The sequence below is a fragment of the Hemiscyllium ocellatum genome, chromosome 19, assembly GCF_020745735.1.
Source record: "Hemiscyllium ocellatum isolate sHemOce1 chromosome 19, sHemOce1.pat.X.cur, whole genome shotgun sequence".
Lineage (NCBI taxonomy): Eukaryota > Metazoa > Chordata > Chondrichthyes > Orectolobiformes > Hemiscylliidae > Hemiscyllium > Hemiscyllium ocellatum.
The window spans coordinates 54,731,080-54,744,074 of NC_083419.1; positions in this window are offsets into that span (position 1 = coordinate 54,731,080).

A 12,995-nucleotide genomic window follows, 5' to 3' on the forward strand; every position below is an offset into this window, starting at 1 on the left:
AGAATACGTTGATTATATAAAGAAAGTTTAGAGGAAGCTCATGTGGATTGTAAGCACCGGACTAAATATGATGGCACAAAGGGCTACATCTAATCTGTAAATTCCATGTAATGTTGTAGAGTCATAGAGTCATGCAACACAGAAACAGACCCAACTCATCCATGCCGACCAACTTTCCTAAACTGAACTAGTCCCATTTGCCTGCGTTGGCCCCTATCTCTTCCTATTCCTACACCCATCCAGTTGCCTTGTAAATGTTGTACGAGTCTCCAGAGTTTCCTCTGGCAGCTCATTCCGTACACGCACCACCCTTTCCATGAAAAAGTTATGCTTTATGATTCCTTTTACATCTGTTGTGGTTCTGTTCATCGAGCTGGAAGTTTTTGCTGCAAACGTTTCGTTCCCTGGCTAGGGAACATCATCAGTGCTATTGGAGCCTCCTGTGAAGCGCTGCTTTGATGTTTCTTCCGGTATTTATAGTGGTTTGTTCTTGCCGCTTCCGGGTGTCAGTTTCAGCTGTAGTAGTTTGTATGTGGGGTCCAGGTTGATGTGTCTGTTGATGGATCTTCTTGCCGTTTCCGGGTGTCAGTTTCAGCTGTAGTGGTTTGTATATGGGGTCCAGGTCTATGTGTCTATTAATGGAGTTTGTGGATGAATGCCATGCCTCTAGGAATTCCCTGGCTGTTCTCTGTCTGGCTTGTCCTATGATGGTAGTGTTTTCCCAGTCAAATTCATGTTCCTGGTTGTCTGAGTGTATGGCTACTAGGGATAGCTGGTCGTGTTGTTTTGTGGCTAGCTGATGTTCATGGATGCGGATTGTTAGCTGTCTTCCTGTTTGTCTTATATAGTGTTTTGTGCAGTCCTTGCATGGTATTTTGTAAACTACGTTAGTTTGGCTCGTGCTGGCTATTGGGTCCTTTGTTCTAGTGAGTTGTTGTCTGAGTGTGGAAGGTGGCTTGTGTGCTGTTATGAGTCCTAAGGGTCGCAGTAGTCTGGCTGTCAGTTCTGAGATGCTCCTGACGTATGGTAGTGTGGCTAGTCCTTTTGGTTGTGGCATGTCCTCGTTCCGTGGTCTATCTCGTAGGCATCTGGTGATAAAGTTGCATGGGTATCCGTTTTTGGCGAATACCTTGTATAGGTGTTCCTCTTCCTCTTTTCGCAGTTCTGGTGTACTGCAGTGTGTTGTGGCTCTTTTGAATAGTGTCCTGATGCAGCTTCGTTTGTGTGTGTTGGGGTGGTTACTTTCATAGTTTAGGACTTGGTCTGTGTGCGTTGGTTTCCTGTGTACCCTTGTGGTGAATTCTCCGTTGGGTGTTCTCTCTACTAACACGTCTAGGAACGAGAGAAGAGGAAAAGGATAGCCAACTCCCATTCCTAGACGTGTTAGTAGAGAGAACACCCAACGGAGAATTCACCACAAGGGTACACAGGAAACCAACACACACAGACCAAGTCCTAAACTATGAAAGTAACCACCCCAACACACACAAACGAAGCTGCATCAGGACACTATTCAACAGAGCCACAACACACTGCAGTACACCAGAACTGCGAAAAGAGGAAGAGGAACACCTATACAAGGTATTCGCCAAAAACGGATACCCACGCAACTTTATCACCAGATGCCTACGAGATAGACCACGGAACGAGGACATGCCACAACCAAAAGGACGAGCCACACTACCATACGTCAGGAGCGTCTCAGAACTGACAGCCAGACTACTGCGACCCTTTGGACTCATAACAGCACACAAGCCAACTTCCACACTCAGACAACAACTCACTAGAATAAAGGACCCAATAGCCAGCACGAGCCAAACTAACGTAGTTTACAAAATACCATGCAAGGACTGCACAAAACACTATATAAGACAAACAGGAAGACAGCTAACAATCCGCATCCATGAACATCAGCTAGCCACAAAACAACACGACCAGCTATCCCTAGTAGCCATACACTCAGACAACCAGGAACATGAATTTGACTGGGAAAACACTACCATCATAGGACAAGCCAAACAGAGAACAGCCAGGGAATTCCTAGAGGCATGGCATTCATCCACAAACTCCATTAACAGACACATAGACCTGGACCCCATATACAAACCACTACAGTTGAAACTGACACCCGGAAACGGCAAGAAGATCCATCAACAGGCACATCAACCTGGACCCCACATACAAACTACTACAGCTGAAACTGACACCCGGAAGCGGCAAGAACAAACCACTATAAATACCGGAAGAAATATCAAAGCAGCGCTTCACAGGAGGCTCCAATAGCACTGATGATGTTCCCTAGCCAGGGAACGAAACGTTTGCAGCAAAAACTTCCAGCTCGGTGAACAGAACCACAACAACGGACACCCGAGCTACAAATCTTCAACCAGACTTTAAATCCTTTTACATCTTTCTCATCTCACCTTAATCCTATTCCCTCTAATTATGGATATACCCTACCCAGGGAAAAGACCTTGGCTGTTCACCCTATCCATGCCCCTTATGATTTTATAAACTTCTATAGGTCTATAAGGTGTGTTTATGGGATGTCACTGGATTCAATGAGTACTTATATGGGTTAGGATTTAGTACTAGGTACTGCTGATGGTATCCATCAATGATTTAGGGGCAAAACTATAGAGGAGGCGTGATTAAACATTCGTAGCTGTTGGAGCAAATGGCCAACTGTTTGATAATGAGGAATAAAGTTGTAGCTACAGAATAATATCAACATACTGATCATGTCGACAGAAAGTATTAATTGCAGCTTAATTTTAGGAGTGAGCTAATTAATTTGACCAGCTTGGGGAAATGAGGCAAACATACTCCATGTTTAGAAAAAGGAGAATCATTGAAACAAATTTCTTCGGCGATTTCTCAGTGTGGAAGCTGGAAGGATGGCCCTAACTGGAAAATCTAAATTGAGGGAAATTTCTAATCAAGGAATCAGCAATGTGAGATGATGAATCTTTTCACTCAAAGTATAGTGACATTTCAGAATTCTCTAATACAGAGAGTTGTCAATGTTCAGTCATTAAGTATATTCAAGTCAGGGATCAATAGATTTTAAACATGAATGGGAATCAATGGATTTGGGAATATTGAGAGAAGCCCAAATGAAACGATTTTCCTAATCTTATCTCAAAGGATCAAATGGTCAACTCTAATTTTTTTAAATATGTCTAATAATTTCTGCATTTCTGGAATTCTGTTATTTAAACAAATGTACCACACATGTAATAGGCCCTTACAATATCACTGAAAAGCAAAGTAATTTAATCTCTTTCTATTGTTGGCCTGTGCAGGTAGTGGCAGAATGAGCTCACATACATTTGCTGTACCATCTGTTTAATCATGGAGAAACATGAAACCGCAGAGTCCGAATTAGGAAGATCTGAATATTGCTGATTAATCTAACTCAGCTCATTTTAGTTCAGTAGGAAACTCAGCAGGTGCACAAATTTCCATTTATATGCAACAAACTATTTCCCTTCACCACCTCCCTAGTATACCCCACTGAAGACGGAACTGCAATTAGTTATCAAACTTTTGCAGTCAAACAACTTATTTGGCCCCTTGGCTAATGCTGATAAATACAAGAGACCAATTAGTATTCGAAGCATGACTCTATCCCATTCTGCCAATAGATACCTTCAATTGCCGGGATTCTAAGGAGATGAAAAGGTTGCTGAGTTGGAGAGGAGAAGGTTGAGAGAAGATTTGGTCAGGGTATTCAATAATCATGGGGTGTCTCAATAGATTAGATAGGGAGAAATATTTCCCTTCGGTGGAAGGATCGAGAATCAGACAACCCCAATTCAACAAGATTGGTAACAAAAGGCAATGCCAGCATGAGGCGAAATAATTTCACCAAAGCTGGTTAGGATCTTGAATGTACTGCCTGATACTCTGATGGAGGCTGATTCAATTGAGGTTTCCAGAAGAGAATTACCTGAAGGCTGAAGTTTTGCCAAGTGAGGTTTTACATGAAGACAAGAGGTTTGCAGAGCTTCAGGGAAAAGAAAGGGGTGCTCTTTTTGAGTCACTATTACTGAGAAGAGACACAGACACAGTGGACCAAAAGATCTCATTCTATACTGTAATCGTTCTTTGGTTCCATTCTGCAGCTGACTAAAGAATATCACCTAAACCTTAGTACTATCTTGGTTCTTTTGTAAGTTTTGTTTTCTCCAATGCTTTTGTTAAATAGAGAACCGTTGTTAAAATATGAGACAAAGAATTTAAAAAGCAAATATCATTTCTTGATAATTAAACATCATGTTCAGCTAGCCACAATGAATCCCTCCATGCAGAGTAATTTACTAAAGTGCAGTAGTACATTTGAACTTTACATTCCTTGCCAAAGAATAGCTGCAGAATTTCCTTGTGTGCAGTTTTGAATCTTATATCCACAAATACTTTATTTCCTTTATATTTTTGTTTGTAACTGAGAAAAAAACGTGCTGCACATATAATTCCACAGTTCTCTCATTCCATATTAAGGCAAATAAATTCAAGGGCAGATAAACTGTCATCACATTGTCAGGAGTAATAAACATAATCATTTGAACAAATCTATTCCATCCAAGATACATTAGTGCAACAGAAAATTAGAAATTCTGTGCTGTCCATTAGAAGGCTACCAAATTTATCAATATACATATTGATACATTAGAGATGGGATTTAGTGGAATTGCATTAAAACGGGAAAAGCAAAATGAAAAAATTTTTTTTTCTATCCAATATTTTTAGATTGTACGCATTCAGTCATGGACATTTGTCTGTGCACACACATGAGTTGCACTCACGGGAAATGCTATACCATCTTTACATTCAAGTTACTTGCTTTATACTATAAATATTTTGTAAGCCATGTTTATATTGAATATGTTATCCTCAGAAGTGATTATTTTGGCCAAGGGCAAACTGATAGTGACCATTTTAGAATATTCTAATTCAACACTGTCAATGTGTCTGGGCTTTTAAAGTTAAATAGGCGAAAGTGAGAGGTTGCAGATGCTGGAGATCAGAGTCAAGATTAGAGTGATGCTGGAAAAGCACAGCAGGTCAGGCAGCATCCGGGCAGGAAAATCGATGATTCAGGCAAAAACCCTTCATTCCTGATGAAGGGCTTTTGCCTGAAATGTCGATTTTCCTGTTCCTTGGATGCTGCCTGACCTGCTGTGCTTTTCCAGCACCACTCTAATTTGACTTTGAAAGTTAACTGACAATCATAGCACCACTGTTTCAACAAATTTAGACATTTTTGGCAATTTTGACTTCTGTAGCCAGTTTCAACTGTACTACGGAACAAAGGCTTTTGACAATAGTCTTTCCTGCAATGTATGCGTGCAAACAGTTTTTCACAAGTGCCCTCTCTCTCTCATTGTAGTATTTTTCGCCCACTAGCTGCATAATTTCTTTTGTTGCAGTGATCTTGTGCTTTGTGAGAAAACACTTATTAAACCCAGCCACTGGCACAAGTCAGTGTATACAGCTATTGGTCTCTGGTCAGGATAAACAGGAAGGCTTAGGGGCAGGAATGGACCTGTCGGCAAAGAACACCACCCAAATCTAAAAAAAAAACGGTCAAATTAAAGGTGAGTGTGGAGCCCCGATTCACTATCGGAAAAACCAAAGGAAGGAAAAACAGAAAACATCTTTTTGAGGCAGTTTGGTGTGCATCAGTATACCCATTTTGAGTGTTAAACACAACAGATCGCATAATTAAAACAGCAGAAACGCGTGAATGGGAGTTAATTAAAATCAATATTCTAAATATATATGTTCATGCCATATTAAAACAGTGTGATCAAAGCACTCCCACAGTTATTGAAATTGCAGACGAGCTATCTTCACACTTTTAGCTGTTACTGTCCAACTCAATTAATTGATTTGGCAGATTCCACATTAGACTTAGAGAGCAGTGAGAGTCATTGGAAACATATGCACCTGGTGACTGTAACACTATGAACTGTACTCTGCAGAGTAAGGATGTCCAGTGAAGTCGAGTGCCAAGTGAGCGATAGGTTAATTATTTATAATGTTTCAGTTACTTTCTGTAACAAATTGTTCTGATCTCAACATGGAGCTTTGGCACGAAATCAATCATCGAATGAACCTTTGCAATGATAGATCTCATTCTAAGATCATCAATTGAGAATAGGCTATTTGTCTAGAAGTAGTAATTACAAGTTGTTTCTTCCACCTTGAGTTTTCCAACATACGGTATTTATTCTAGTCACAAAGGGCAGCATAAGAAAATCTGCAGCCTTTGTGGTAATAACTGAGCTGCTCTTCACAGAACAACATCCCACAGTTCAGAACAAAGTAAACATTAAAGTTCTGCTGCACAAATATAAAAAAAAAGCAGCTGCACAAAAATCTCCTTTCAAGTGCTTTGCGTTCAAATAATGAAGCACTGAGTGCAATGTATGATGTCAGACTGAAGAGCCTGAAATCTTCAGAGCTGTGGGCTCAATTCTCTCATGTGCAGTCTGTTAAACAAGATAGATTCCACCGGGACCCACGGCGCAGTGCATAATGAGAGCTGACATCCCAGGGAACAGCCTTGCTGTAGGTTTACAGCAGCACAATCATCAGTTATACTGGTTAATTGTGTAAACGGGGTATTTAACAGGGGCATTCTTTTGGCCATCAGTCCTAGTGACAAATTAAAGTTTAAAAAAATTGCCTGCGGCTAAATAATTTTAATTGGTGGCTTTTAAATGCTGCTAAGCAAAAACATTTTTCACAGCAGAATGCAGCTAAGAGGTCATTTTCCTCTGCCCAACTTTCAAATAGTCTGGTATATATAAAGACTGAATGAAGCAGCATTCATTGTTCAACACTTTATTTTTGAACATTATTATATCCTAATTTATTCCATGACAATTCTGCTGTTTGCATCTGAAGAAGGTGAAGGAATATAAATTTTGTGCAAATGCATTTTTGTGGCATGTACGCTCAAACTTGTTATGTAGCACTGACTGTAGCACAGGAACACAGACTTCTCCCAAAGAAAGCTAATGTTGCTGATCACAAAGATGCTGTTTGTGGAGGAGCTGGTATTGTGAAGATAGGCTGTTTAGTTTCAATTTTTACAAACAAATAAAATAAAATAGTTTGCCTTTTATAGATAACAATGGAAACCATGTTCCATAGTGTGCTACATGCTCTGTAACACACCCGTCCCCTTCACAGACAGACACATGCACACAAAACCACCTTCTTTGTTATCTTGGAGTCAGGTTCTAATGAACAAACAACCCTGGTCTCTCCTCATCCCCAGTGGCTGGTGAAATTGGGCCCTCTCCTGGGTCACAACTTTAAAGTAATGTGGTTAACATCAGACATGATAATGTAGTGATATTTTGAGACTCACAGGGAATGGGGGAGATTTTTGAAAGGGAGCAAAACATTCTAATGTTGAGTGAAGTGAACATATGTAAAGACCTAGCTATGAATAAAGAGTTCTTGCATAAATTAGCGTTGCTGCTTCACAGCACCAGGGTCCCAGGTTCGATTCCTGCCTCGGGGGACTGTCTGTGTGGAGTTTGCATGTTCTCCCTGTGTCTGCGAGGGTTTCCTCTGGGTGCTCCAGTTTCCTCCCACAGTCCAAAGATGTGCAGGTCAGGTGAATTGACCATGCTAAATTGCCCATAGTGTTAGGTGCATTAGTTGGAGGGAAATGGGTCTGGGTGGGTTACTCTTCGGAGGGTCAGTATGGACTGGTTGGACCGAAGGGCCTGTTTCCACACTGTAGGGAATCTAATCTTGGAGTTTGCATGTTCTCCTTGAGTCTGCGTGGGTTTCCTCTGGATGCTCCAGTTTCCTCCCACAGTCCAAAGATGTGCAGGTCAGGTGAATTGGCCATGCTAACTTGCCCATAGTGTAAGGTGCATTAGTTGGAGGGAAGTGTGTCTGGGTGGGTTACTCTTTGGAGGGTCAGTGTGGACTTGTTGGACCAAAGGGCCTGTTTCCACCCAGTAGGGAATCTAATCTAATCTATCTAATCTAATATACATTGGCAACACTAACATTCTAGAATACTGTTATGGATCAGATCAAACCCCCTCAAAATATATTAAGAAAATATCCAGACACTAACGTTTTCTTATTTTAAGGGTAAATGTGAGGGAGTATGTTCCACATGCAATTTGATTGGTCAATCTACTCGACTTAAAGCATAGCACACTTTATTTTTACACAACAGTTAAAATACAGACAAAATAAAAATAAAAGGATTGACTTATCTGTAACTCTATTGAAATGCTTAACAAAATAATATATATAAACTATGACAAAATAACTGTTCCAGTAGAGTAAACTCCCTTAAACACACCCTTGGCAAAGGCAAATTCAGTAAAATAGATTTTTGCACAGGCATTTCTAGCAGCAGGAAGAGAATCCAGGTTTTAGTTATAACAAGGAGAGGAATAAGAACTTCCACATCCAGCAACTGCAGAAAGCTTGAACTAAAAAAATCCTGGTTCTGTGGAAACTTGATGCAGGCAGCTTCTATTGTTCGTACATTTTTAAAAAAAGGTCTCACAGGCTGTTTACTTTATTGATTTGAGTGGATTGCTCAGTACATCTATCTCAATGTTTCTTCATTAAAAAAAAGGACAAAATACCACCTCTCAAAGCAATAATATCACCACAATACAAATGGTTGTGCAACAGATGAAAAGGGAAAAAAAAGAATCAACAAAGCCAGCAGTTGACGAGAACCTTGAGGTTAAAAAAGACTAGAAGAGAAACCTGGAAAAAAAATTGAAAACTCACCAAGACGTTGGGAAAACATCCCAGAAAGGCCATAGAGCAGGGAACAAGACCTGAAGCCATGAGCAGCAGGACAGAAACAGTAACAGACGATGCAAGAACAGCTCCAGGCCTCAGCTCCAGCATGCCTACCTCCCAGGCATCAACACCTTGCAGGTGATTTAGAAACCTCACCAGGCTCAGAATTCAACAATTGGGTGAAAAGACTCATCAGGTACAGATCTGCTTAAGTCTTGGACTGTGCTTGGTTCAGAAACTTTTCCGAGAATAATGTCCAACATTAAAAGGCATCAACAATGTAATATGCAACATGGACAATGTATTGATACATGGATCCACAAAAGAGGAACACGGTCAATGATTCAGAAGGAAAAGAAAAAAATAGAACCTCCCAGGAGCAGAACAGTCACACTCATAGAAGGGAGAGTACAAAAGATCCTCAACCTCAGACGTAGGGAAAGGCTTCAGAAATCTGAAGCAGAAAGGGACTTAGGAGTCCTAGTTCAGGATTCTCTTGAAGTTAAAATGCAGGTTCAGTTGGCAGTAAGAAAAGCAAATGAAATGTTAGCATTTATTTTGAGTGGGCTAGAATACAAGAGCAGAGATGTACAGCTGAGGCTGCATGCACCACTGGTCAGACCGCATTTGGAATATTGTGAGCAGTTTTGGGCCCCGAATCTAAGGAAGCATGTGCTGGCCTGGTGGGGGGTGGGGGTGGGTAGAGAGGGAGCTGTTGGTGGTGGTGGGGGAGAGCATCCGGGGGGGTTTACAAGAATGATCACAGGAATGAAGGCATGGTGGAGGATTCTGAGTCTGTACTCGATGAAGTTTAGATGAATAAGGAGGATCTCTTTGAAACTTACATAATATTGAGTGGCCTGGACAGAATAGACATGGTAGGAATGGTAGGACAGACTATGGCCATGGGGCACAGCCTCAGAGTGAAGAGATGACTCTTTAGAACTGAAGCGAGGAGGAATTTCTCCAGCCAGAAGGTGGTTAATCAGTGGAACTCATTGCTACAGAGGGCTGTGGAGGACAAGTCACTGAGTGTATTTAAGACAGGAGAGATAGGTTCTTGATTAGTAAGGGAGAAGGTGGGAGAATGAGGGTTGAGAAACATATCAGACATGGTCCAGTGGGGGAGCAGACTCAATGGACCAAATGACTTAATTCTGCTCCTCTGACTTACGGTCTCTTATGGTCATATAAGCTCAAATCGATTGGTCAAAGTACCACAAGGACAAACACTATTAAAAGTGAGACATTGGGGGAGTGGGGAGATGTATAGAATGTAAATGTAACAATATCAAAGACAGAGGGAGATGTAGAGTAATGGGGGTTCACATCAGAAGCATGTTGTCCTGATACTGTCAGAGTCACATGGATGGATAGAGAGACCTGGAAGGGAGAAGTCCTTGTGTGAAGTGACTATAAGTAAAGATCTAGATGGAAATAGAGGGCTCCTGCATAACAGAACCATGAGCTCAAGCAGAATACTTCAGGGAGTCTGAACAGTCCCAGGTATAGCATATACGACAAAATACCAACCTCCTGACCCTTCTGTAGTCTGGACTTCCTCGAGTGAGAGCTGGACCTGATTCAAGCAGGGGTCATGACCACCTTGTATAAAAAGTAAATGTCTTGTTATGTTAATCAGAGACAAGGCAGTCTCCTTGGTTACTTTTGATAACCTTGTGGGAGCAGGGTGGGGGTGGTCATTGGGTGGGGGGGGGGCAGGGTGTCAAAAAGGATTTCCCCTGAATTTTATTTTATCGGGATTCAACTCCCACTGAGAAAGACGCTGTTACAAGACAAACATCTCTTGAGACTAGGATCTCCAAAAATCCTAACAGCCCTGAGAGAGCTTCTGCCTGGAGCTGGGGTCTGCCTACCTGTTTATATTAATGTTATGCCTGAGTGATGGGGAGATACGATTGCTCTAGGTGCTGGAGTTCTGCCTGTGTGTATGAGTCCTTGAAAATGGCTTACCTTGTGACTGGGTCCTGGAGACCAGTATCACCTAGAATCCCAAATCAGGGGCCATCTGAGCCTGATTTCCTCTGAGACTATGACCTGTTCAGAACCAGCTTCCACCACTCTTGACACTGTGCCCCTCCAATCAGGTAGCCATGGTGCCAGTTGGCAGCTTTCCTATCTCACTGGCCACATTGTTCGCTATCTGTTGCAAATTTCTGTGTTGCACAGTACTGACTAACTTCTGATCTGATGATGTGAACTGTTGCTGCAATTATTCACTCACCCATTGCTTTACATCTCTGCCTTGTTCCAGGTGGGTGAGAGTGTATCAACATAACTGAAGAGAAATGCTCTATCATCAACAGTTGAAAAGCTCAGAGCAGTGGGTCCAGTGCCAGGACCAATATGAGAGGAACCCCTTATTTCCTTCCTTCCCCCACATCGGTTGGAGCAACGAGACCTTCTCTCCTCCAGCTCTGCATCGACAGGATACTCTCAGATTCAGCCTGGACCCTTTCTGGTGAGGCTAAATGCTAACCGACTGGAGCTGGGGTCTGACTATCTGTTTATATGAATATTACACCTGAGCGATCAGGGACATGCTGTTGCTAAAGGACCTGGAGTTCTTGCCAGGGTTGGAGGATTTGAGCTACAGGGAGAGGCTGAACAGGCTGGGGCTGTTTTACCTGGAGCATCGGAGGCTGATGGGTGACCTTATAGAGGTTTACAAAATTATGATGGGCATGGATAGGATAAATAGACAAAGTCTTTTCCCTAGGGTCGGGGAGTCCAGAACTAGAGGGCATAGGTTTAGGGTGAGAGGGGAAAGATGTAAAAGAGACCTAAGGGGCAACTTTTTCATGCAGAGGGTGGTACGTTTATGGAATGAGCTGCCATAGGAAGTGGTGGAGACTGGTACAATAGCAACATTTAAGAGGCATTTGGATGGGCATATGAATGGGAAGGATTTGGAGGGATATGGGCCAGGTGCTAGCAGATGGGACTAGATTATGTTGGGATATCTTGTTGGCATGGACGAGTTGGACCAAAGGATCTGTTTCCATGTTGTACATCTCTATGACTCTATGACTATGACTAGGCAGTGTCACCAGGGAGATGGGTGGACATGGAGAAAAGTAGAGTTGCCAACTCTCCAGGTTGTCCCAAACCCTCTTGGGAATTGTCGCTCAACTTCCACAGATCTTGAAAATGTTGACTGTAGGGCCAAGAATCATTCTGTCAAGTAGATTGGATTGTCCTTGGAGGATAGAACCTCCTGAAGAACAACATATTGGGCAACGAATGGTGGTGGTGGGGGAGGGGTGGAGGTGAGGTGAGGTTGTTGAAGCTGGGAGTTCGTGTGACGAGAACTCTAACAATAACCCAAGCAGAGTTGGCAGCTCCAGAAGAGAAGCTAAGATAGAACCAACAAACATGAGCTGTTCCCAGCTTTGCCCCAGCCATCTTCAGGTTGACAGGTTTAACCAGTGATTCTGCTAATGAGGCACACAGCATGATGGGCTGAACAGCCTCCTGCCATGCTGTTCCACTCTCTGCTTCCATAGTTGGTCTGGGTGCTTGTCCATTTTGGGCCTTTGTCAGGCAATCACAAATTTTGACTGCACCCAGTTACAGCACTGCCCTCAATGACTTCACCCACCCCATCATGTGCATGTGGTGTTACCTGGTTCAGGAAAGTCTTCAACACGTAGACCTCAAGAGGAAATCCTACACTATCAAGGGTGGTCAGCATTATTGGCAAAAATTGTGGGACTTGCCAGCAGCTCAAGAATCTTTATTTAAACTTCCCCATTCTACCGCTGAGGATAGTGTGTGCACAATGGGCCTCATTTATTTTCACAAGCATTATTCACAGTGTAACATGAACACAACCACTCCTCTCATCAACTTGTTCTTCCTGTTACGGGCTGTCGCTCCAATTTTGCTGTTGCTCCAAATATCACATCAGACTCATTTTATCTCAATTCACAACTGTTGTCATTTTTCACACCAATCGGTAGAAGGCAGGGGTTAAATTGAATAAAAGCTCCCGAAATAGAAATGTGGCACTCAGGAGCAGGAAGTCAGCATCTAACTGTTCATGCACGCCTGATGGATTCTCTTGCTAATTCAATAGGAATTCAAAACGTATCATGCTCCATTGAGCAGTATATTTAATACCTGCTGGCACATGAACTGACTGAGACAGTGCTCCAGCTAAACCCTGGAGA